The sequence below is a fragment of the Ursus maritimus genome, unplaced genomic scaffold (assembly GCF_017311325.1).
Source record: "Ursus maritimus isolate PB19 unplaced genomic scaffold, ASM1731132v1 scaffold_1, whole genome shotgun sequence".
NCBI lineage: Eukaryota > Metazoa > Chordata > Mammalia > Carnivora > Ursidae > Ursus > Ursus maritimus.
Genome location: NW_024423343.1, coordinates 90,197,083 through 90,224,462, shown reverse-complemented (window position 1 = coordinate 90,224,462; position 27,380 = coordinate 90,197,083). Strand labels below are relative to the sequence as shown.

At 42.7% G+C, this 27,380-nt stretch overlaps 1 long non-coding RNA gene across 1 annotated transcript in view; it reads left to right on the top strand.

Moving 5' to 3' along the window:
- Positions 1-20,512, top strand: part of LOC103667677 — a 160,570-nt gene extending 140,058 nt beyond the window's left edge. The window contains exon 3 of the long non-coding RNA XR_569814.2: positions 19,945-20,512. This is a non-coding gene — a long non-coding RNA (uncharacterized LOC103667677). The remainder of the gene's footprint in view (positions 1-19,944) is intronic.
- Positions 20,513-27,380: the final 6,868 nt, after the last annotated feature.

Below are 27,380 nucleotides of genomic sequence, written 5' to 3'. Positions count from 1 at the left end.
AAGTAAATTTTCACTTCAGGGTTAGGGTTCTGGCGACCAGTTATTTTTTTTAGAGGGATTTTTCCTCTCTTTCACGCCACCCCATGTGGTGTATGCTCAGGTTTTTGTCATAAATTGGCCATTTGCCACTCTAAAAAAAGAACCACCCTCTGTGCCCTTCAACCAGAGCCCCTGCCCCAACTTCTTTCTCTTTTACACACACACACACACACACACACACACACACACACACACACCATTATAATCTACCATCCCACAAACCCAAGTCCTATGGTGTTTCTGGAATTTTTGATGTCCCAGCAACTCCTGCTTTCTTTCTTCTCTGTCCCATGTCTGTTCTGTGCCCTAGCCTTGGTTCCAGTAAGGGGAAGGCCCACTCTGGCATTGCCATGAATTTCGATCTAGGCTTCTTTTTAAGAGTTTGGGTGTGCAGGGTTACCAGACTGGCCTAGAAATTGAGAAGAGGTCCCTGGTTCCTGGTAGGCAAAGACCTCCTCTGCCCTCTTATGCTAAACATACACATTTAATTGGCCCTCATTTCTGATACATTCCATGAAAAATCCCCAGCCTCTTCCTTGAAAGTATGAATATACAGAATGTATTTCTTCTGTGCATTCTCCCCTAGACAAGAAAGTTTTGTTGACCTTTACCTATTTTCTGTGGTTTATATTGTCAAAACAAACTTTTTTTCCCAAATCTGAAAAATAATACATAATTAGGTATATTTTTTCAAACTGTATGCCCCATTTTCTTTTCCCTTGAAAATCTTTGCTTTACCCCCACCTTGAGTCACAGAGAACCACTTCAATTGGTCTGGTCTTCTGACCTGTTGTCTGTGGTCTCTAGCCCCATGCCTTTTGTCCCCTGTGAATAGAACGAGCTGTTTTGAATAAATTCTGCAGAAGAAAGAGCTGAAAATGCAGACATATGAGGCCTCCACAAGAATTGAAAACTCACAAAAATAAACCAATACAAAATCAGAGTTTCTCCCTTATATATTTGCTGTCCCACTTTGTTATTAGTATAAACAGTTGTCCTCTTTTCTCCTGAGAGCAAGGGCTGTGGGTTTTATTATTCAGCTCTCCCTTCCCTGTGTTGCCAGGGGCAGATGTGTGTAGATGAATGTCTGTGATTTATCACTGGCAAGTGTTGTGGGTCCCTTAATCTCCCTGGTCCTGAGTCCTCTTCCAGGACTTCCACAAAGCTGAGGCAGCTACAGAATACCAGGTGTGCCTGGTCAGTGATGAAGACTGTGAAGCGCTAAAAGAATTCTACCCAGAGAATCATATGTGCAAGGACATGGAAGTGTAAAGCAGCAGGCTGTATCCTGGAGACTGTAGTGGAAGGGTTTCCCTGAGTGTGACTTGGCATTAGGGAATAATAGAAACGTGAGTGAATACCGAACAAGATGACTGTGTGAGATGAGGAGATTTTCAGACTCTGAAGTGCCAGACACCTATCAGGGAATTCTGTTAACTATCTTGCAGGATTGATATGACTATCATAAAAGTAACCTATAGGCCAACTTTGTGAACTGGAACAACATTAATTCAGAGTTAACTATTACAGAGATAAGATGTTTTAAATAAATCTAGATGAAGTGTAAGACTAAGGTGAATAAGGTGAATTCATAAATCACAGGGACCAGGTTTCGACCTGGACTCCAGCCGTACTGTGAGAGGTGGGGAGATAAGGAAATAATGGAAATCTGCCCCTGGGATCAAATCAAGGTCAGTGTTAAGTCCTCTCATGGGCAACCGAGTGTTCTTGGTTCTTCTCCCCTGCAAATCTGGAACACACACTCTCCCACTACACAGGATCTGTCCCACAGCATTTTATTTAGTTTTTTCCATTTCTCTTTCGGACCTTCCTTCTCCTTCCTTAGTGGATTCTCTTCCAGCTCTTCCTGAGCCCTTCTGAGCTCCTTCTCTCTTACTTCTGAGAACTTTTCATTCCCTTTCTCTCCCCCTGCCCACCACCCCACCCTTCCTTATTTCTGTAAACTATTTTGAATGCCTGCAGTGTGCAGAGCTCTGCCAGGCCCTGGGACACAGTCCTTAGTTTCAAGATGTGTAAGGGCGGCGTGGGAGATGATAAGGAACATAGAGAACTATAATACACACCAGAGCAGGAAGGACAGGACATACAGAGTAGAAACAAGGTGCAGCAGGGAAGGAGGGTCTTTCATACAGCAGGATGTATATGAAAAATAAATAGGATTTTGATGTGGACAGATTTGGGCAGGAAGGAGAACATTCGGAGTAAAATAAGAAAGCATGAATAAAAGGTTGGAGCCAGCAACAGGGATCAGCCGGTTTGATTGGACTAAAGTTAGTGTTCTCTCTGGGGAGGTACATTGAAGCTACAGCAGAGATGTTTTATAGGCAAGGTGAATAGGTCCGGACCGTATTTTCAAGTAACATCAAAGCCATGAAGATTTTGAGTTGGATTATAATATGGTCAGAGTCATGCTTTAGAATAACTAGTCTTAAGTAGAATGTAGAATGGGTTGGAAGAAGGAAGCTGAGGTGGAGGGAGCAGACAAACCTATTTGGATAGCTGGGGCAGGGGATTGTAAAGGTCTGGGCTAGCTGGGGAGTAGTGGGAGGCTGATAAATAGAAGAGATCTTGAGGAACTAGCATCTGGTGCTCACTGACGTGGGTGGAGGAAGAAGGAGGAGGTCAGGTGACTGGAATTTCAGCTCAGATATGATAAAGAGAGGTCAGGGAGAGAGGCTGTTTGGGAGGGGAGGTGATGCTGTTTAGAAAAAGTCTGAAGGCTATCCTTTTATTTTTCAAAGTCTGGGTGTTGGTTTCTTACCAATACCTGCATCTGACTTGTGGGCCAATGATATCCTGTTACTGATGTCATTGGGGTGACTTCATCTATTTGCACCTCTTGAAGAGATAACCATCAGAAGTGGCAAAACTTGTCAGACCAAAAAAAAAGGGGGGGGTAGATTTCAAGATCCTTATGTCTAAGTTTTCTGTCTAGGTATGATTTAGAGTTGATTCTTTGGGGTAGGACGATATGTCAGATAAAAACATATCTATATGTGGTTTATTGAACACCAGTTAGAGGTGGTACTATAGGAGAAGAGGCAGAAGGAAAGGATGCAGGTCTTTGAAGAGACTTAAGGTTCAAATCAACATCTGCACTGTAGTAACAGTTCATATACAGATGTTCATAACTTTTTTTTTTTTAAAGATTTTATTTATTTATTTGACAGAGATAGAGACAGCCAGTGAGAGAAGGAACACAAGCAGGGGGAGTGGGAGAGGAAGAAGCAGGCTCATAGCGGAGGAGCCTGATGTGGGGCTCGATCCCATAACGCCAGGATCACGCCCTGAGCCCAAGGCAGACGCTTAACCGCTGTGCCACCCAGGCGCCCCAGATGTTCATAACTTTTATGGTCACAAATGAATTCTACAGAAAACAAGGAGCTGATGGCACCTGCCCTCCTCAGACCTGAGACTCACCAGGGCTGGGGCACAGTAGTTCAGAGGAAGGAGCCATTTCAAACCTGGGTGCCGGGGAGAGCTTTGCAAAATAGTTGGACTCTTACAGGGAGTCTACAATGCCACTATGCTTTCACCTCCTGGTTGGGCACATAGTTGGGATGTCCTACCCAAGACACCTGCAGTTAAAATCATTTCAGGGATCCTTAGCTACAAAAATAAACTTTAGCAGAACATTGAGAATAACTTGCCCTACATTTGTGCCTTTACTTGTGAATTGTGTCACAGTCATTTTTAAGGAAAATAGGCAACTTTTGCTTCCAGTCCTTTATTGCACTATAATAGTTGCTTTGCTGAGGGTTCTGGTCTACCTTTGGGTGTCCAACTTCAGTTCTCAGAGTGTGGCCGATGGCAATAGGTGGAGTTTATTTTCAGATTCATTTTTTCCTTCCTTCTTGACCTTAGATCACTTTCCTGGCCCTTTGGCTACTCATTGGTGACTCATTTCAAACAGTGCTATTTCAGAATTGAATTCTTCGAGTGATATTTACTATTCAGGAGCAAGTGAGTTCAGGTGGATGGGCCACTGAGCTTTGACCCTGACAGGGTGGCACTCACTGTTTCCCAGTCTTTGGACAATGGGCCTCCAGGGAAGTTTTTATAAAGGATACACATAGTCTCAAGTCCCAAATCTTACTTCAGACTAAATAAATAATGCACCACAACTTTTCAGATGCATGTGGATGCTTTGTGATTAATAAAATACCAAATTTATTTGAAAGTGTCTTGAATTTATAGTTTTGTTAGTTTCTGGGTGTGTGTGTGTGTGTGTGTGTGTGTGCGTGTATGTGTTTAGAATGTTCGTCATTAACAGACACTGACAGTATGACCAGCTTTCATCTGGTGATTCACGAAACTTTGTGGTTGTTAAAAGTGATCTTCTTGTTTGACAGAAGAAAGGCAGCCCTGGAGGAAGCGTATTTTTTGTCTGGTGCCTAAAGCCTGCCCCTACTGGGGCTACCAGAGAGAGAGCTGGGGAGGTAACCAATATGGAATGGAACAGAAGGAATATTTCTCTGTATACCAGTTACTATTCAGCTTTTAGGAGGGAGCTATCAACGAAGAACCAACCAAATAAGAGGGTAGTTATTTGGAAGCTTCTAGGTCCTCTAAACCTACCGTCTACCCTGGGCAGGAATCCCTTATGTAACCTTCTGGAAAGGTGAACATCTAGCTCAGCCCAGGCCCTCCACACTCCAGATCCTTGGACCTCAACCTTGGCGTTTCTGATTGGGTAGGGCTGAGATGAGGCCTTTGACATTATGTTCCAGGTGATTCTGATGTCGCCCAGTGTTGAGACACAGGACTACCATGAAAGGACAAAAATACTTCATTACAATGCTTTTTGTTTGTTAAGTGCTCACTAATGCATGAACAGCGTCATGGTGAGGCCCCTGTGGGCTTTATGTTTACACCCCTTTTCTTACTTCTCACACCCACCCTGGTAGATAGATCCCTATTTAAAAAAAAAAAAAAAAAGAACAAAACGAATGAATTAGGGCCCGGGGAAGTGAAACCAACGTGCTGGCTGGGGAGTGACAGTTGGAACCCCAATGCACAAATGAAACCAGGGAACATTGGGTGTGACGGCTCTTGAGGAGGGACAAACAGTTGTGACCTCCAACCCACAATTGAGACTGGTGAACATAAAATAGGCACTAGTCCATTAGTAAGAGACTGATGCTGCTGAAATCAGGGGAGGGGAAGTGCTCTGTAAGAAGCCTCTGACACACCCAATTCCTTTGTGTATCCAGTCTACCTTTGGCACAGGAGCAGAATCTGTTTAAAGCTTGGGTTCTGGAGCTAAGAGACCTGGCTTCACTAACTGAGGGGCTTTAGCAGGTTACTTGGTGTTTTTAGGGCCTCAGTTGCCTCATCAAAATGGAGATAATGCAAAGTGGTACCTACTTCTCGGCATGAGTTTAGCCATCAACATCAACATTTATGGCACACCTGCTCTGTGCCAGTCCGATGCTGGGGATACCACTCTTTAGAAGCTGATAGCAGCCTGTGTCAAGGATTCAGGGGAAGGAGGAGGACAAAGGTATCAGAAGCTGGCATTATTCTTTATGTGAAGGAGTGTAAGACCAGGGAAGCCAGATGTTTGCATGCTGTCTCCTGCACTGTGTAATAGATGGATGCCTCACTGGATTCCCCAGAGTCTGGTGGTGAGCAGGAAGATGGTAGCCACCATTTCTCATGGCTGCTGCAGTGTATGACAAAGGGTTGCTTCCAGGGTAGCAGCCCACCCCCTAAAATACCTGCCTGGTTCCTGGAGAGACTCTTCTTTTGGTCATAAGGATCCAGAAGATCACTGGGACTTGGGTTGTTTCAGATGCCACATGGAAGTTCAAGTCCACTCCCAGAAGGGCCCAGAGAAAGGGATGGCTCCTATGGTGAGGACAATCACGTGATATATCCTCATCTGCATGGGGCTTTGCTGCCTTGTGTGCAATGACACCTTGGCCCTATGGGACTATTGAGATCTTAAACCTATAACCTCCAGGTGACCTTCCCCTGGGGAGGAGCAGAACTATCATGAGCCAGTCTAGGACCCATTTTTAGAGGTAAGTCACACTTTTCTAGTAAGTCTGCTCTAGGTTGGATTTGAATGCAGGTAGACGTCCCTAAGAGCATGCTTCCTCTCTCTTCCTGCCTCCCCTTTTCCTGCCTATTCCTCTAAGATAATGTTTTGTGAGAATGGTATGAGTTGACATTAGATGCCTGCTAGTGCTTTACCCCAAGGTAACACCTTCTGCCTTCGACATGGGGGAGGGGCATATTTTATAGCCCCAATTCTATTGTTCTTTATGCCTCATTGTTCCTTCTTCACACCCCCTTCTCGAAAATCATTTTGCTCCTTGATTTTGATAATTCTGTGGATGAGCTCTAAGATAGCAGAAACCGAGCCCTTGTTGCTGCTGACAATTATAGTTCTTTTTCTCGGAACTCCTTTCTTTTTTGTAAATGCCTACCAGGTGCCCCCAAGTGAAAGATGATATTTGTTTGTTTGGTAAAGTCCTCCAGATAAGAAAAGTCAGAACCAACTGCTCTCCAAAGAGAAGTGGTTTCCTTGGCCACTGAGTCACCACATTAAATGTTCATCCTGGCTCACTGGCTGAAATGAGTCAGTGGTCCTTTTAGAATTTCCTTTAGCACAGTGTTTTCAAAGAAATCTGTGATTGAGATTGCAATTCATTTTTTCTTCACGACAGCTAACTATTTTGCATTTTCCCAAGGTGAAACTCAGCTTCTTTTCCGGTGTTGAGAAGAGTTGAAACTTAAAGTTGAGGAGTGAAAAAAGCCCAGCTACCAAGGGGAAGCCGAAAAGATTTCATTGCCAAGTGTAGGAAGATGGTTCTCAAAATCAGATTCTAAAAATGAATGAGTGGTTTGCTGTGTGCAGCTTTCTCGTGGCTTGGATTTTTTAAATTCTCTTCTTTTTAAAGGGTAACACATCTTCCTTCTGGTTGCCATCATCCTCTCTGCATCCCCGACCTCCCAGTTGGGGAGGCCTTGTTGGTCTACCCAATAGCACCTTCCTGATGCTCTTCATCAAAGATGACTGTTCCATTCATGGGAACTGACCTTTCACTGGGCCAGATTGTGATAATTTTTCCATGAAGGTGGGGTGTTATCCACCTATTTCTGGACCACCTTCCGCATTGATACAAATCCTTCCAATCTTAGAGCTCACCTTCAGTCCCACTTGCTGACTCAAAGTTTCCCAATGGACATTCAGCTCCTTCCTTCCCCAGATATTTACTGAGCACCAAATATGTTCCCAGGTACTAGACATGGGAATACAGCAGTGCACAAGGCTGGCCAGGAGCCTGTCCTCATAGAGCTCACTGACATCTAGACAAATGCACAGGCACTTACAGTCCAACCTGAACTAAATCCAGGAAGTCTTCCTGGAAGAGACAAGCTCAAGATAAACCAAGTAACTTAACCAGAGCGTTTCATTTTTCATTATACTCACGCTATTAAGCATCTTCTTATACCCTGTTTTGACTTAGGTTGTGTTGTTTGGGTGCTGAATGTGTACATGTTGTTACTTTCATGATACTTTCAAGATATAGTAACTGCTTGAGGAAAAGAATCTGCGGTACTTTCCCACTAATCCTTATCAGGGTTTAGCACAGTGCTAAATACTTTGCAAGGAAGGACAGTAGCATCTATTATGCCTACTCTGTGCCCATCAGGTTGTGTGCAAGTGGTTGTTTAAATTACCATGTTATGGGGCACCTGGATGGCTCAGTTGGTTAAGCCTCTGCCTTTGGCTCAGGTCAGGATCCCAGGATCCTGGGATCGAGCCCCACTGTCAAGCTCCCTGCTTGATCAGGGCATCTGCTTCTCCCTGTCCCTCTACCTGGCTCCCTCCACTGGTGCTCTCTCTCTCTCAAATAAGTAAAATCTTAAAAATAAATAAATAAATTGCCATTCTTCTGAAAGAAATTGGAGGTAGTATGACTAGGGCAATAATACCCACAGCCTGGAAATCAGGATGCTGAATAGTTGTGTGACTTTGGGTGAATCTTGAAACTGCTTCCAGGTCTTGATTTCTCCATCTGTGGAATGAAGGAATTCCACTGCAGTGCCTCCCAGCTCTGTAATCTGCTTTCTCCTGTGGCCTCACAGGGCCATCTGGTTGTCATTGAACCGGTAGGAAGATAACTGCAAAAGGCGGTTCAGGGGTTAAGTCAGGAAACCCAACATGGAAATGAAACCACAGCCCCAAATGCTGAAGTGCTAGGCCAGTTGGAGATCAAGGAAAGGATGTCCCTAAGGAACGACCCCGACCCCAGCGTGAGCCCCAATGCCTCTAGCCTATTCTCTGTGCCCAGTGCCAGGCATGCACAGCGTAAGCTGCCAACTAGGGAGGAACAGTGCTCGCTGGGGCTTTGTTCTGAGGGGCCAGGGGAGCTTTCACTCCACAGCATCAACACCTGCGGTCTTGTAACCAGCCTACAGAAATAGCAAGTGGGTGCGCAGAATTCAAGTTGATGAGATAGACAGTGCTGGGTACAGACACTCACAGCAGAGCTCACTGCTAAAAACACCTAGTTGAGGACATCATGTACCAATTCAAGGGTGCCCCCCCCCACTTTTTCTCTCAAATTTTTCAAAACAGGAAGAAAGTTTTGTTGAACTACAGACACCAATAACCTATGTCCTTCTAGAGAGATCTTTCTGGAAGCCATCCAAGAAAGCTACCTTCACTAAGGGATGCTAATCACTTTTTTTTTTTCTTTTTCTTTCTTCTTCTTCTTTTTTTTTTTCTCTGAGCTTCTGGTAGCACTTTGGAAGGTTGGCACAAGGCCATCTGAAACCACAGTGGGGTGTTAGGTAATCATGTTCTCATTAAAATGCTGTTCTGTGGTTTAATTTTCAACGGTTTCTTTGCAGCTTGGAAACACACATACTATATTTTTGAGGCAAAGAGAGACTGTTACAAGGCAAAATGGCGGGAAGATGGGCTGCCCATAAGGCACTTCCTTGTGTGTTTCCAGAAAAGAAACAGCTGTTTTCATTCTAGAAAAGTCAAACTGAGTGGAGGGTAGCACTCACAGGGCTTCCTAGAGATTGATGATATTTAATTGACCCTGGGAACCAATGCCTCCAAAACATCCCAAGACTGTCCAGATTGAAAGTATCAAGTAGTGTTCCCCCATGACCATTTGTCCACTTATTCATTCAGTTGAACACTTTTATTGAATGTCTACCAAATGTCAGGCATTGGACTAAGTGCTAAGGACAGAGAGATAAGAGGCAGTACCCACAAGGAAATTGCCACCAGCTGGAGTGGCCGAAAAGTAAGTGGGCAATGCAGTATGGGGTAAATGGGTCCTGATTCTCCTCATCTTCATCTCTGAGGAATTTCCACTTGGGGCCTTTGAATTTTATCAGTGAAGACAGCAAACTAAAGCCCAAGGTTATCATTTCCTTTTTAAAAGAAAGGATGTGAAGCGTCCAAATATTCCCATTAGATAGTCTTCTAGAATTGCCCCTGACTTCTCCCTTCTTCATCCCAGCCAACCTGTTCCCTCCTGATCAGCTCTGGCTCTGTGACCATGACAGGTCCTTGACTTGGCCACTCCTCCTCTGCTGTTTGTACATTCCCAGCAATAGGGTCTTGGCTTCCTTCCTAGTTCTTCAGTTCGGCTCTCAACTCCCCTGGGGCCTCACAGAAACCACACTGGCCCCTGTCTTATCCTTTCAAAGGGACATATACAAAAGTATCCAGAAATGCTGCCCAATATGATGAAGATGGCCCCAGGTAAATGGAACGGAATAAATTCAGCCCCAGACCAACTGGCCCCTGGGCCTGATGAGAGCATTTCAAGCAGATGAGCATTACTAATCAGACCTACTCTAATAATAGGTGCAATTCGATCTGTTCCAGAAATGGGTGAAAAAGAAATCCATCTTTGGATCTTTTTTCCCTCCAAGGTCTTCCTCTTTCCTCCCCCTCTGCCCTCACTGGTTGTGCGGGTTTCTCTTTTTCTGTTTTGTTTGACAGTGTTATTGTATGCATATTAAGGGAGGAATTTACATAGTTTTGGCATTTGTTTTGGGGGATTCAAGCTTTCACAAAGCACCTACAATGGGTTGAAATTTACAAGTGCCTTGTTTTTCCTCTATCAACCCTTAAATACTTAACTGAAATGAGACATTCTTGCAGGGATCTTCAAAAACATTTTAAAATCAACATGAAGGCTTTGGATTTAATTAAAAAGCCTTTCGTTGGTGAGCATTTTTGTGGCAAGTCAAAGTTGCTGATGCTTCACTGGAGGTTTTTATAGAGACCAAAAGGTGAGCGTGGAGTGAAGTGGACTGATTTAATGCTAGTTTCTCAAAACATTGACATTAAAGCAGGTAAAAATCAGTGTGGTTTTCTTCATGGGGGGTTTCGCTTTGACTTTCAACATTGAAATCTGAGGGTTTGATGAACCCAGAAATGCAAAGTGAAACTTGGGAGTGTGACTGCACATCAAGCCGAACAGACTTCTATGAATGGAAGCTGAGTTCCAGGTAGTTGCTTATCACCATTTGTTAGATGTCACCTTCTACTCTTCATAAAAATTATAGTCCCTTGTCTTCAAGGAACTTATATTTTAAAATAAGATATATTGTCAGTCAGCCATATAACAAGACATTTACTCATTTTCCTCAGAGTTCCCACCGTAGGATTACCTTATTTAAACCAGAGGGGCCATCCTTGGAGAGTGGATTGCAGGGCCTTGATGCCTGTGTCTTCTGGAAGATGGGAGGAAAGGGAGTAGTGAAAGGCTAGAGCTCTATCTAACTTTGATTGTTATCCTTCTGGGCGAGGTCCCTCCCTCCCGCCCCTGCGGCCCCTCCGGCCCCTCCCTCACCCTCCACCTCCTTTGGCTGTGGCAGCTCTGGAAAGCAGTGGAAGGGCCAGAGAATGGGAAAGGCAGGCTTGGGCCACAGAAAAATGCATTTTTCTCCCTTGCCACTTTTGACTTGTTGGGCTCAAGTAAATCAATAAAATAGCATAATGGAAGCCTACCCAGCATATTGCTCTTGAGTATACTTTCAACATCTTGAAAGCTGAATTCACTCAGACTCCTGAAAGTAAAAAGTGGAAAATGTACAGAAGAACCTTTTGTTTTCATGATACTTTAAATGGATTTAGTGGTGTGGATCAAAATGGTTCAAAATGGACGTCTGGGTGTTTGCCTGTGCAGTGAATGCAGCCCTTAGGTCCTAAAATCCTGTGAGTCAGGGTACCTGAATTGGAAAGGGGCTCTTTCCCCACACCTCCCCCTGCCAATTGCTTGCTTACAGTTGTTCAAGATTAGCTGAGGATGGATCAAAATCAGTGATTGAATAGCAAGGTGCTATTGTATGGCTCTGTGAGAGTTAATACATGCTCAGAATTTCAGACGTGATTGACAGAGGAGTGTGTGAATCAAACCCCTTGTTTGGTTTTGCAATCACAAAGAAACTTTTCCCTTTGAAACCCAAGAAGGTCCCCTTCTCTGGACCTGTGGAGGAAATTAGGCAGCAAATAACCATGAATTAAAAAAAAAAAAACAAAACCATTAAAACTTTAATTGATGTAGCATTTATGGGGCATTTAGGAATTTTAGGATGGCTTTCTTAACCTACCTTCTGAATGCAGCCACCTATAGAGAGCACTAATAGTAATAGGTATATCATCTCTAAATTGTCTGATCTGACCGTGGTTATTATTTAAACTTTAAATAAATTGATTTTGATCTTATTAGATGATATTAAGAGAAAACTGACCCAGTGATCAAAGGCTCTTTCTCTCTCTTTTCCTGATAATAATTCAGATCAGAATCCTGCATAGAGATTAGTGACTCTTTGGAACAAAGATTTTGTGTTCGGCTTTCAGAAATGGCTGTGCAAATATTCGGTCTGAAAGCCCTTTTAATGACTGAAGATGGAAGAGTTGACAATCCGGGAAAGGCCAGGTGGACCTGAGCTGGGATGGGTGGTTTCTTGGCAGAGAGCCCATTCTCATGATGAAAGCTGGGAAAATTTGCTTGGGGAGAGTAATCCAATGATATGAAAGGATTATTCAGGCTTACATTTAGCAAACTGTAAACCATGAATCTGAACGGTGCACCTCTTCTCTACATGGGCAGCTGCTTTGCTTGTAAAATAGAGAACCACAATTAAATGAGAGGAAAAACTAAAGAGAGAAGGGTGTTTCAAAATGATATTGTACGCATAGAAACCAAGTTTGCCATCAGTAATTCCTGATCAGTGCTAACAGGAGAGTCATCTCAGCAAAAAGTACAACTTCCCAACACCACCCCAAAGGCAGGTGGAAACTTCTACCACCTCAAACTTGCACAGACTTCAAGTTCACCTTCCATCCCTTGCTCCTATTGGTCCAGCCACTTAATTATTTCACCTCAGAATACTTAGCTATTAGTGACACTAATTAAAACCTGCCTTGCCCTTAGATGTATTATGAAGCTGTTTGTAAAATGCTGTGATGGCAAATTATTCCAAGAGCTATCAATTCTGGTAAAGCCCGTGTCAGCTTCAGTTATGTGCTCATAAATGCAAATCCAACTTGGTCAATAATCTCCAGGGATGGTCTGAATTGCACAGCTGGCTTTTTAGAAAATGTGTGTGGAACAACATGAAAAGATTGCTGAAAATGCCTAAGTAAGTTTAGATAATAAATGGAACTATATGGGCAGGGGGAAGGCAGAACAAAGAATATATTATTGGGCATCAGATATATACTGTATTGTACAAAGGGGTGATTTAGGCTGGGTCAGCAAGGTGTTGGGGAGGAGGTTTTTAAAATAAGAAGTCAACACAAAGCATAATAAGATCGATGACACAAGTTCCAGCTGTGCCTGTTCCAGGTCCTTTTTTCTTTTGCTGGCTGCCCTCTTGTCATTACCCCTGGAAGCACTGGGGAAATAAAGGTGGAAGACGACTCCACTAGTCACCAGTGTGTTGGGTCTATGGACTTTCATCTTAGAACTCCTTCTCCAGAATATTATGTCACATAATATAAGTATAAAACTTACTCAGTCCTTGAAGTAGATAATAAAACTCACTCACTAGTATGCATGGCTTTCTCCTATGATGGATGCATAAGTACATGATGGATACATGGATGGATGGATGGATGGATGGATGGATGGATGGATGGATGGATGGATAAGTCAAAGTGTCATTCAGTGAGTTATTCAGCAAGTGTTTAGTAAGTGTGTGCTTTGTGCCTGACACTGGTTTAGGTGGTGGGGATACAGGGGTGAAAAGACAAGGTGTCTGTATTCAGTGAGCTTATGTTTCAATCAGGAAGACATGCAACAAACAAGTAGACAAATGTACATGATAATGAAATTGAGGGTAATAAAATGGGGTAAAATTTGTGACATCATGGATGGACCTAGATGGTATCATGCTAAGTGAAATAAGAGAAAGATATTGGGAATCTTACATTACGACATTCATAATCTGTTTGTATCAACCACTTGGTCATCAATCTGGGCTATACCAGGTACATTTTTTTTTGCTTCTTTTGTCTTTTCTTATTTCTTTTTAAATATTTTTTCCCTATTTTATTAAATTAGGAAATCATATCTCAATTAGAAGGTTTGGGGAAAAGCACATATATTTGCTTCTGGATATCTCAGTCTTACACAGATGCAGAAATTATGGTGAGAGTGCTCTCTGAAGACTGTATCTGATGTTTGTCAGATGCTCAGTGGATGAGATTATCATGCTTAAATGTGGGACAATTGGATGCTGCAAATCAGGAGATAATGGCAAACAGGTTCCTAGTCTATCCTTGGGTTCCATTTGGCTCTGGAAAGTATTCATTTATGTCTTATTGCCACATTCAGGTGTGCATTTAAATGTATAAAATAATACATAGTAGGTTTTGCTTTCTTGTAAGTGAGGAAAGCCATTAAACGCTGGCAATGAATAAAAAAAATATTATTATTATTATTCCTATTATTATTTGTATTTTGAGCTGTTTACACCACATGATTCAGTCTTTAAAAAAAAAAAATCCAGGTATCTTATCCTTCACATGTTCATACAGGTTGAGGTGACGGATAATGCTGAATATGTCAATGACATATATGTACCTTATGGCAAGCCACTGGAAATCATAGAAATGATCATGAAGAAATTATTATTTTTTATTTTTATTTTATTTTTTAATTTTCATTTTATTTAGACTACTTCACCCCACCCCTGCCTCTGGCAACCATAGCTCTGTTCTCAGTATCTATGAGCTTGGTTTGTTTATTTAGCAAATTCTGCATATAAGAGAAATCATACAGTATAATGCCCTTGAGGTCCATCCATGAAGAAATTATTTTTATCTCATCTTTTGTTTCAAAACTCCTTCCTCGTGAGGAGCTAACATATGTCATTATCTATCGGTGACTGCAATTTCATAATTGAAATTTTTCACCATTTCCTCTGTGGTGGGTGCTGTGGTGTTGGCTGCACAGATCTCTCTCCAGAAATGAAGGACTTGTTTTCTGTCGGTCACACCTCCCAGTTGCGGGGAGTGCAACCGGAAGGCGGCTTTCAGCCATAAGCCCTCATCAGCTCTCCTTGAAATGAAATGACAATGACAAAGAAAAATGCCTCACTCAAGGTCATTTCTCCTTCTAGGGGCTGACTGCTCAGTGTGGGGGTAGAGAGGCTCCATCCACTGTTCCAACTGGGGACAACTCTGAAGGGTCGTCCCAGCTTCAGAACTCCCTGTGGGGTTGACTTAGGACTGTATCACAGCTCAAATTCTCCCTTTGCCCAATTCTGCTTCCTTTCTCTTTTTTGTAAGTGTTGGTTTTAAGAATAAGCCCTAATAAATGCCCTGCATGTTAACATCTCTCAAATCTGCTCCTGGCAGAAATCCAGTCTGTGGTAATTGGCACCAGAAGAGATTGGAGAAAGCAGTCACTGGGGTGGGAGTTTGGGTCCAGGTCACATGCTGCCTGCTGGTAGCAAGAACCCCCATCACTGGTGTATGTGGGGCACAGATAGCCCCTATTTTAATGTGGTAGCACCACTGAAACTCTTATTGGTGGTGAACTGGGATGTTACACAGATGGCAGACAATGTGATGGCTCATGCAATGTATTAGGCTTTTCAGAAATAAAGGGGAAATGGTAACTTTAAGGACGGTGGAATTTGGTAGCTATAACTAAACTTCACCCTGGAAACAGGACCAAAATCTGAGAGTCATTAACTGGTAGTCAAAATCTAAGTGTGAAATTCAAAGGGCCTCCTTAGTAGCATACAAAGAGGTTTTCATCTCCTCAATAGGAGAGACTGCTAAGGATCTGGCCCAGGATCTAATTTTAAGAGTAATTGAGCTCTAAAAATGTATTAAAATCCCCAGCCAAGGCTGTCTGCTATTATAAGGTTAAGGTCTTGGTTGGAAAAAAATGGGACACTGAAACATGGGCTTGGGACACCTAGGTTGATGCATCCAAATATCTTGAATCCTGAGAATCACCTGAGCCCTCTGAGTCTGCACAGATGACCCACATCTCCAATTTGCCTGAAGATGACACAGAGACCTTTCCCTATAAGACAACATGCATTTCTTCCTTTCCTTCCTTTTCTGTTCATTAAATCAATGGCTAGGGCTAAATCATAACATAACCCAGGAGAGGACATGCTGGCCCTGTCCAGGGAGGGAAGTGCAGGACCTAGCCAACTTATACCAAGGATCCAGGAGAGCACTGGATGCTGAGAGTGCAGGACTGAGAAGAGCAGATCATACATTTGATAAAGGGGAGTTTATCAACATGGGAGCGCTCTTCTGAGATATTGGATTTAACACCGTGGTAAGGAGCCCCAGGAAATGGTAAACATGTGGCAAGGATGGCTCTTAGAAGTGTGGGAAAAATGATAGTCTACGCTAATAGAAACAGAAATGACAGAATTTCTGTGGCAGATGGTGGAAGAAGGAATTAAAAGGCTCAGAGAAGTGGGCACATGAGAGTGGATATACTATGTAAGGGTATAAAATCCACACAATGATTACATTCTATGGAAGGGCCAGGAGGACACACCATTGACCAAAGCAATAAGGAATACTGGTGCATCACTAAGAAGCTCAGTGGTGCTTGTCTTCTGTATTCCAGGCCCAACAATAGGAAATGATAATACAGAACTGGGTTCACAGATATCAGGGATCAAAGGAATCCAGAACGGTAGAGACTGTTGGCAGGGCTTTATGGTCAGAAGCCAGGTGGGGACAATTACTGTAATGGGAAGCAAGGTCAAATGGTATCCAAGGAGGCCACCTGACCCACAGGTCATTGTAGAGATAGTTATTAGAACTCAGTATCCTTAGGGGCAAAAGAATTGGGCAGCCCATAAATGTGCTACCCTAAAGGAAACATGGATGGATGATCAGGAGCCACTATTTCAATAAAAATTCATGATCCCTTGCCCAGTTTCTGGACATGAGTCAATTTTTGAACCAGGAACCTATCTAATGAAGGAGGCCTCCGGGAGGAAGGATCTTGAAACACCTCAGTGTGTTCAGAAACGAATCCCTCTGTCCTTCCCCAAAGGGACTATGAACCACTTATTCTGGTAACTTTGCCCTGGGAAGAGGGGAATGCTCAAACATTTTCAAAGACTGTTGAACACAGAGTCAGAGTTGACACTGAAACCTGGAGACCTAGAGCATAATCTTGGGCCCCTTTGATAGTAGGGGTATACGAAAGCCAGTAATAAATGGAGTTTTGGGTCAGGTATGGCTCACAGTAAATTCACTGGATCTGTGGACCCACCTGATGATTATTTCTCCAGTCTCTGAATTTATGATTGGAGTAGATGTACTTAGTAGTTGGCACAACCCCCACATTGGATTCTTCTCCTGTGGGTCTTGTAAGAGATACAGTAAAGGTCAGATGGAAACTCCTGAAATGGCCCTTCTCCACACTGCCCACTGACAAGAGAGAAAACCAGAAATAATATTGCATTCTGGGGGTAATAACAGATATTAGTACCAGTCTTAAATATACCAGATGGTGGTCCCAATCATATCACACTTAGTAGACCAACCCAGCACCTGAACACAGTAGATCAATCCTGAAAGATGACCACTGTGAACTTAACCAACTACTAGCCCCAACTGCAACTTTTTTGTTGAACAGAGTAGCATGGCCTGAGGTGTATGATATGTGGTCATTCCTCTGGCTATCACTTTCTTTTTCAACCCTATTGGAAAAGAGGATCAGAAACAACTTGTATTGACTTGGAAAGGGCAAAAATATCCACTTATGGTTTTGCCCCAAGACCATGTTAATTCTCCTGCCCTCTGTCATAAAATAGTCTGAATTATTTGGACATGCTATAGAATATTACTTTGGTCTATTGTGTGAATGATATCATGCTAATAAGGTTGCATATGTCTTATTTTGGTAAAATGCGTACACTTCAGAGGGTGGGACATAAGCCCTATAAAGATTCAGGGACCCACCATATCAGTAACATATTTAGGGTCTCCTACTCTGAGGCATGCCAGGATATCCCTTCCAAAGGAAAGAACAAATTGTTGCATCATATACCTCCCACCACAAAAAAGAAAGCATAACATAGAACTCTTGGTAAGCTTCTTCTGGTTCTGGAGACAACATATTCCATATCTGGGAGTACTGCTCTAGTTCATATAGATGAAATGGAAGGCTGTCAGCTTTGACTGGTGCCCAGAGCAGGTACAGGCTTAGGCCATATGACCAGGTAGACCCTATGGTATTGGAGATATTAGTAGTGGGAAAAGATGCCTGGTGGAGGTTATGGCAAACCCAGTAGGAGAATTACAATGTAGACCCTTAGGTTTCTGGAACAAGGCAATGCCATCTGCAATGAGAATTATATACCTTCTGAAAAATAACTTGTGGGGTCTAGTAGAAGCTTCATTCTTGATCATGATGGTACATCAAGTGACCATATGGCCAGAATTACCCATAATGAACTGAATTTAGTCAGCCTTCTAAGGTTGAGAAGGCCTGATAACAGTCCACAGTAAAATGGAATCGGTACATCCAGGATTGAGCATGAATAGGACCAGAGGGCACAAGGAAACTGCAGAGAAAGGGAATCTAGAGCCCCATGTCATTTACCATGGTTGCACCAGTGCCCTTCCCTCAGCTCACTTCTTTTTTTTTTTTTTTAAGATTTTATTTATTTATTTGAGAGGGAGAGAGAAAGAGAGAGAGAAAGGGAATGCACAAGTGGGGGGAGGGGGAGGGCAGAGGGAGAGGGTAAAGCAGACTCCCCACTGAGCAGACTCCCCGTTGAGCAGGGAGCCTGATGTGGACGTGATTCTAGGACCCTGAGATCTGGGCTGAAGGCAGATGCTTAAACTCCTGAGCCATCCAGGCGCCACCCCCTTAGTTCACTTCTGTGACTATGAAGGATTCTCTATGACCAGCTGATAGAAGAGGAAAAACTCTGAGCTTGGTTTGTGCATGGCTTGACTAGGTATGTTTAAACTGAAATGGTGATTGCACTACGTCCTTTTCAGGGTGGCCTTGAGAGAAATGATGACAGAAAATTCTCCCAATGAATAGGGCTTCTGGTGGTGCACCTTTGGGCAGAAGGAGAAGTGACCTAAAGGTTAGAATATATTCACACTCTAGATCAGTGGTGAGTGGGTAATTACGGGGCCTGGAAGGAGAAAGATGGGAAGGTCAGAAACAAGGATGTCTGGGGTCAATTCATGTGGATAGGCATATGGGAGTAGGAAATAAGGGAAGAGATCTCTGTTTTTCATGATAAAGCACACAGACAGCATCCAGTGTGGAAGAAGCACTAAACAATCAAGTAGACAAGGCAACTTGGCCATATGACAGCAGCCAGTCTCTGTCATCAACTCCCCCAGTGCTGGTCCAATGGGGCATGAATAAAGTAGCCATGGTGGCCAGAATGGAGGTTATGCATGGGCCCAGCAGCATAGACATTCATGCTTCTCATTCCCAGAACTCTGGGCTTTATGGTTGAGAGATCCTAGCTCCTAAAGAAGACCATGAACACTTCTGTCAGGGGACAAAGCAACAGTCCCATTGAACTAGAAGCTATGGCTGCTACCTGCACACTTCAGGCTCCTTGTGGCAAGGGATCAGCAGGTAAGCAGAGGAGTCACCATCTTGGCAGGGGCAACTGGTCCTAATCATGAGGAAGAGGTAGGGCTGCTGTTATACAATGAGACCAGGGAGGAATATGGCATTCAGTTGATTTACTTGGGTAGCTCTCTGAACTTCCTTATCCAACTTTGATAGTAACTGGACAAGTTCAGCCACCCTGGCCTGAAATAGGCATAGTGACCATTCACTTGTGAGGGTCTGTGTCATGCCACCAGAAAAACCAGTGAGACTAATCAATGTGCTAGCTAAGGGGGAGGAGAATCCAGAACCAGTTGTAGAGGTGGGAAATTTGGTTACAGCCCTGAGACCAGCTGCAATGATAGGGGCAATAGTTTATCTCACTAAATTCCTCTCCTAAGTTTCCTGGGGAATGTCAGAGTTGCTCCCAGAGCCATGTGAAGAAATGGATCTGAGATGAGCAAGGGGTGGAGTGTGCTAGATACGAGGATGCTCTTCCCAGATCTTCCCTTAGGGCAGGAGGACAAATTCCTCTTCCTGCTGGGAATGCAGCTAGAAGATGGCTCTCAGCTTTTAGCCCCTTTGGGTGATTGACTTGGCTAAAGAAACTTCCTTGCCAAGGGACAGCTTATATCCAGTGACTGATCCATAAGGGGGTAGGAAGTTTCAGTCCCAACCCCTCAATTCAGTTAAGCCCTGAAGAGCTATCTCCTAGATCCATAGCTCCATGGGGGATGGCTGAGGAGTTTGTTGGTATACTGCCACTCAGCGTCTCCCTCTGCTTACTCTTGCATCTTTTCTTTCTCTTCAACAGATGCCTATCCCAAGCATATGCCTTAATTATAGCATACACATCCTGTATGCTAATCTCCACCTCAGAGCCTGCTTCCTGGGGAAACACTTTCAAAACCATCAAGGCATCAAGACACGTTGCTGATGGCCAACTGATCTCTTTGACGGAGCAGTGGGTAGATTGGTGTTCAGATGTGCTATCTTCAGCTCACTGGGAATTCCTTCCTTGAAGCACAGAGATGAACTTCGCCAAAACTGATGCCACTATACTTTCCCACGTTACATCACAACTCACAAAATAAGCATTGAAAGTCGTCTTTACGTAGAACATGGATTCTTCAGTGATAAACCATCATCAGATGGACTATATCTCAGTGAAAAGAGTCTTATAGATAGTGGTGATGGCTGCCCAACACTAAATGTATTTAATGCCACTGAACTGTATGTCTAAAAATGGTTAAAGTGGCAAACTTAATGTATATATTTTTACCACAATTAAAAAAGATGAGTAATGCAACATACGAAAAACCACTGACTTGTGTTAAGTGGGGGAATTGTATGGCATATAAATTATATCTCAATAAAGCTGTTGAAAAAAAAAGAGGCTCGGGGGAGTACTTCTCTTTCATATATGTGCCCTCTCGCTGCACTGAATTTTGTCCAGATAGAAAGTGAAATATCTACACAAACATGATACCAGCTCTTTCCTATGGGATAAACTACTGATATTATGCAACATCTACCAATGTTCTTTCATAGCGAAATCTTGCTGATAGTTCTGCTTCTTTCCCAGCATAATATTATCATTACCTTTGTAGCTGTTTTTATAAACTTCTTGGCAAAAGTGCGGCATATCCCTATTTTTGTGAAGAGCGCATCCTTTATGATGCCTCTGTAGTTTTGGTTTCTACATCACTTTTAGCAATAAAATTCATCTATTTTGTGTTGGGAAGCCCTTACAATGTTTGTAGTTGTTCTGGAAAAACGTTATTGTTCTATCAAAGAAGTCATTGTGCTTTGTGGGAAAATACCAGTGAAGTTTTTATGGTTTTCTGCTGTTATTGGAAATCATTTTTATAATAGATGTCACCTTGGAGGGCTAGGGGTAAATGCCTCACCAGTCCACTACAATCCAGTTTTCAGATTTTTCTCGTCATGCTTCCTATTCTTACAGACTTACATTTTTGTTAGCTTGATTGGCACAGTCATATTCTCACTTCTCCCAGCACAAATTGCTTTACCTCCCTTCATTTGTCCTTGAATCTGTTCTTTACATGTAAGATATGATCTTGAGTTATGGTATTTACATAACTTTTCATCAGTACCACTTTGAGTCATTGATCCCTTTTTGTCAATTAGGGATAATCATAATATTAATGACTAAAAGTACAAATTCAATAAGCAAGAACATATGTTAGCTGAGATAAAATATACTTACACCATGTAACTGAACTTTGACTAAATTGAGCTGATGCGGTGCTGGGATAACCCAGGGGTTCAAGGATCTCATTTTAAGTAATCACACCTGTTTTTTTCTCTTTCCTTCTGTCTTTTTTTTTTTCCCTTGTTGGTTCTAGCTTTTTTCCTCATCTACCTTCTTTACCCTCTTACTTTTCTTTCCTTTCCCCATTCATCTGTTTCTTTTTTGAGAGTTATGATATTTAAAATGGAAAGAGATCCTGTGATCATTGAGTCCAATGACTTCATTTTACAGGTAAGAAAACTGAAGTCCAGAGAGGTTCAATGAAATAATTCAAGTCAGAAGGCTCAGACCTGGTCTCCTGGTTCCCTTCACTCATGGCCAGTGTGTTTCATTTTGCTCGGAAGCCTTCTCCTTCAGCTCTTCTTCCTGGTCCTTTCTTGGCACTGACAGTGGTTGGACCCATAGTGATTAAGGTTGTTTGTTACCAGGGCTGAGAAAGTAGGAGGTTAAGTGAGTCAAAACTTCCCTCCTCTGTCTCCTCTCATCCCTGCCCCTATAGAATATTCACTCACAATCTCTGTGCATTCTCCTTCCAAATATATGTCAGACTTATACACTATTCTGGTACCATTTCCCTAATTCATGCTGTCATCATCTTTCTCTTATACTATTTTTCAACCTCTCTTCTAGTTGCTCTGCTTTTCAGAGCTACTTCTACCCTTCAAGCCCTAAATCCAAGTATCCATCCATCCATCCATCCATCCATCCATCCATCCATCCATTTTGCTGTGGCCAGAATGGTCTCATAATGTCACTCTCATCTCTTTGATGATTCTTAAGTCCCTACAAGAGAAAGCCCAGTCTTTGAGCAAGGCATCTGACCACCAAGTTTCTTTGTGGTCTGGTCTCTGCTCTCCTGTCTGGTCTTATCCCCATCACTCTATATATCAGTCAGGCTAAGTTATATACTAAAAAAAAAAAAAAAAAAAAAAAAAAAAAAAAAAAGCCTCCAAAATCTTAGTGGTTTAATACAACAAAAGTTTATTTCTCATTTATACAAAGTGTTCTGCAAGTCTGGATGACTCTCCAAAGGACCTGTTTTCTATGCACTGACTTAGAGATCCAGCTGCCATGACGAAACCTCCACAATTGCCATGGAGGAGAAAGAGAGAGCTGGAAGGTGAGCATGAGTGCTGTCCTTTAGCCTGAAAGTGACACCCACAGCCCATTGGCCAGTTTATCACTTAACAGCAGGGGGGCTGAGAAATGTGGAGACTACCATTTCTACTATGGTCCCTCCTTGGAACTGGAGCTCTGGAAATACCTGACTACTTATTTCCTGAGTACAAACTCTTTTAAAGCCTCCATGTCTTTCCACCAAGGCATTCTACCCTGCCTAGAATATCCTTCTTGCTGACTTTTGTGACAAACACAAACTCAAGTCTCTGTCTCCTCAGCCATAGCTGACTTTCTCGGGCTAACTTCGTGCCTATTCGCTAATGTTCCTACAGCATCTTGTAATTACCTCCACCATAGCTCTTTTTATATTCTTACAGACATTTACCTGGCTGTTCCCTCTAAATGGAAATTTCTTTGTGGATAGAGAATGTGTGTTTTCATCTTTGTCTTCAGTTTTAATACAGTGATACATAGAGACTTTTTTTACCTGTGGTTGAACAAATAAATGAAAGAAATGACTAAAAAAGTGTAAAGTTTGTTGTTATATCACCTCCCCCCCCCCCACACACATACACACTATCACCTTAGCCCAAGAATTCTCTTACTTGGAAAACCACAAGACCCTTTCTGATATTCCTCTTTCATTCTTGCCCATGTCCAGCTCATTCTCCACTCAGCAACCACATCATTATGAAACATGAATCTGAGTGGGCCTTCCTATTTCCTTAGAATAAAATCCAAACATCTGAATTCCTTCCCATGACCCCCTGCTTGCCAGTGTGGCCTGAGCTCACTCTATCCTGTGGCTCCCACAGTGGCCTCCTCTTAGTTTCCTGAATCCACTAAGATTTTTCTTTCCCTAGGGCTTTCTCAGGGCTGGTTCCTATGCCTGGAATGCTCCTACTTCCTCTTCTTTCTTGGTTAGTTCTTTTCAGTCTTCAGCTTAAATGTCACTTCTCTAGTAGTTATGATTGTTTTGTTTTGATTGCAAATGAGAAAATCCCACTCAAACTACCCTAAATAAAAAAGGGAATCTATTTGTTCTTGTATCTAACAAGTCCAGAAATAGTGCTTGCCTTCAAAAAAGGCTTGATGTATGTCACTGAGGACCCTATTTCTGTCACTTACTGTACAGCGGTAGCTCTTTCCTCATGGTCACAAAATGGCTGTCATTGTTCTAGACTCACATCCTCACACCGTCATATCCAGGAGAAGAGAGAGAGTCTCTTCTGGTAACTCCTATTCAAGGACAGGGGTTCTGTCTCTCTCATTGGCCTAAGTTGTATCACATTCCTGTGTCTATTCCCATGTCTAAACTGACATGAAGACAGTGGGGAGGAATTGGACTTGCTTATACCAACAGGATCCTTCCTTGGATTTGAGGATAGGACCACACATAACCTAACAACGTGTCTGCACATGAGGGAGAGTTAACCTTTCTAAAGGATAAAGAGTACTTTGGGTGGGAAAAGTGGAAAATAAATGACTAGAATCATCATTCTTTCTCAGAGGAGACTTCATTGTCCACCCCCTTCTAAGGAAGTCCCTTCTGTTGTTGTTATTATTATTATTATTATTTCTTTTTAGAGAGGGAGGGAGAGGAAGGGCAGGGCAGAGGGAGAGGGAGAGAGAGAATCTTAAGCAGGCTCCATGCCCAGCTCAGAGCCTGACGCAGGGCTCACTGTCACAACACTGAGATCATGACCTGAGCTGAAATCAAGAGTCAGATGCTTTAACTGACTGCACCACCCAGGTGCACCCATCTGTTATCTTCTGATACTGAATCCTACTCACTTCCCTCAAAGGCCCTGCTACCGTTTGTACTGTCTGTTTACCTGTTTGTAGTCTGACTCTTCCACAAGGCTCTAACTTCGTAAGAGCGGATACCACACATGATTTATTCCCTAGTGCTGAAACATCCTAGAAAATTCAATAAATACTTTCCTAAAGAAAAAATGAGAAATTTTCTTCCTTTTCAATTTAGCCCTGGTTTTTACCAGGGGACGGAGAGGAGGAGGGTTTGGAAGGATAAGGGTGAATGTGAGCACTCTGAGTGTTAATTTGGCTTTTCTTTGTCTAGAAGCTTAGTCCTCTTTTCCTCCCAATAATCCCTCAAATTCCCCATCCCCAAATCTTTTCTTATTAACCCATCTGCTCCTGGCTGTCTGGTTATTTGATGTTCCTTTGGACTTTTCTTTTTAAACCTAGCTTCAATTAGAGCCTCAAAAGGACTCTTAATTTTTTAAAAGAGAGTTAGTTAAATTATGTTTATTCAGAAAAGATAAGAACCAAGTCTTCTCTCTTTGTATTTCCCCAGCTCCTACAAATGTAGCAGGTGTGCTTTACAGAGTGAAAATTCAATCTCCCTCATGGAAATTGACACTGAAGTCGATGCCAGGTAGTAGCAAGAGAGAGGAGAGGGAGCAGTGAGCCAGGAAAAAGAAAAAAACTGCCAGGAAAGAATAAAAGTTGGTAAACAGGGAAGTGCAATGTCTTTGGGTTAAAGGGCCATGCTCAAGAGAAGGAAAGTTAGACTAAATTTGGGAAATGGAGGCAAAACTTACAAAACAGAAGTAGAGCTGGAGGGATCTTCTTTTCTTCTTGCATGTATCCATTTATTCATCAAGTATTGAGCATCTAGTATGTGTCATCCACTCTACAGGGATGACCAAAACATACCAGTTCTTGCCATCGTGGAGCTTATGTTGTAGTGAGGGGAGATGGACAATTAGCAAATAAGGAGACAGAGATGATGGGCTGTTGGATAGAGATGTCAGATTGAAAACGCATCTGCTTTGACTCTCTCCTGAGACCCCACAGAATGAAGTAAAGGCACTTTTTAAGGCATAGATACTCATGGATAAGGCAAAGGGACGAGGAGGTGACAGGACTGAGGGAGAAAGCTGGAAGGCAAACTTGAGAAGTTTACATCCTCAGTGGGCAGAGGAGAAAGCTGAGAACCAACTCAGTTTATATGCATCACCTCCCAATGTACAGGAGGAGGTATGTTAGACGAATCTGGACTAGTGTGTGTATCTGTATCTGCGTAGGAAACAGAAGATAAAATAAAGATTGCCAGTTTGGAGTCAGCTCTCCGGACCCTTTCCTCTTTTCCACAGAGAAGAGCCAGACCCCTCTGGCAGGATGATGGAGCCATATTCTCTGGAGAAGACTTCCTGCCCAGTGGAGGATGGTTGATGGGACACAAATCAGGGGACTAAGTGAGTGTATATATACTGGATGCTGAGGCCCTCTTTCTTTAAGAATGATGGCAGCCAGGCCTATACCCTCAGCAGGAGTTTGGTGAAATGCTCTCTGGAGAGAAAGACCTAAAGATACAGATATTGGAGTTTTCCAACCAAAGAGTGCAACCTGATCACACCATAGAGTGAAACTCTGCAGTCAGCAAACCCCACCTGTCTATTCAGAGCTATCAATCAGCATTTTGTTCCCTGTTCCTCAGAGGAGCAGATGGCCAAGGATTACCAGACATCTGAGGATAGGTTCTCATAAGACAGACCAAATGAAAACCAAATGCATGGGAAAAAGCAATCTGGAGGAAACAGACTACATAGGAAGAAGTAAACTTATAAGAGAGAGGGAGAGTAAGGGAGAAAATTCATTAAGTGCTTAAAGAGATAAAAGATATTGCAACTTAGGAATAAGAACAGGATGCTACTTAAAAAAAGTAATATTCAGAGGACAAAAAGGAGTGGTTGGAAATTAAACATATGTTGGCAAAAATGAAAAACGCAGTAGAATAATTGGAAAGTTGAAGAAACCTCTCAAAAGGGTAGAATAAAAAAACAAAGAGGTGGATAAGTAGGGGAGAAAAGGTGAGAAAACTAGAAGAGTAGCCCAGGAGGTCCAAATAATGGGGATTTGTGAAATAGAAGAGAGACGACAAAAGAGGGGGAGGACTAGCAAAGAAAGAATTCAATACAAACTCCCAGAATTGAAAAATGCGAGTTTCCGGATTGAAAAGGCCATGAAGTGCCCATCACAATCACACAAGGGGTGAAAACAGTCCCACAGTCACAGCATCATGAAGTTTCAGAACACTAAGCCAAAGAAAGGGCTTAAAACCTTCCAGACAACCAAAACATGTCACTTACAAAGGATCATTAATTAAAATGGTTTCTATTGAGAAACTTTGGGAGCTGGAAGACAATGGAGCAATGTCTTCCAAATTCTGAAGGAAAATGATTTCAGACCTAGAATTCTACTTCCAGCCAAATTATCAATGAGCTGTGAGGGCAGAGCAAAAGCATTTTCAGATGTGCAAGGTCTCAAAAAAATTTTTAAAAATAAATTAAAAAAGGAATGTGTCTTCCCTGCAGCCTTGCCTGGGAAGTTCTGGAGCATACACTCCACCAAAACGACAGAGTAAACCAAGAAAAACAGAGATGTTGGAGTCGGAAAACAGAGGGTGCCTAGGATGATGGTGAAGAGAAATTCTAGAAGTCAGCAATGCCTCCCACATACAGGGTAACCATTTTATTATTATTTTTAAAGATTTTACTTATTTATTTTGAGATAGAGAGAGAGAGAGAGAGAGAATGAGTGAGGGGGAGGGGCAGAGGGAGAGGGTGAGGGAGAAGCCGACTCCCTGCTGAGCAAGGAGGCTGGTGCTGGACTTGATGCCAGGACCCTGGGATCATGACCTGAGCTGAAGGCAGATGCTTAACTGACTGAGCCACCCAGGTGCCCCAGGGAAACCATTTTAGTTTGGACCATGTTAGAAGGTGAAGGAAGGAGAGTGCTCCAAGAAATTAAAATGATGGGACATGTAATGTGTCTGAATGCCTGTTGAGAGCATTTAGGTCACCAGTGAAGTTTGTCTTTTTAGTGATAAG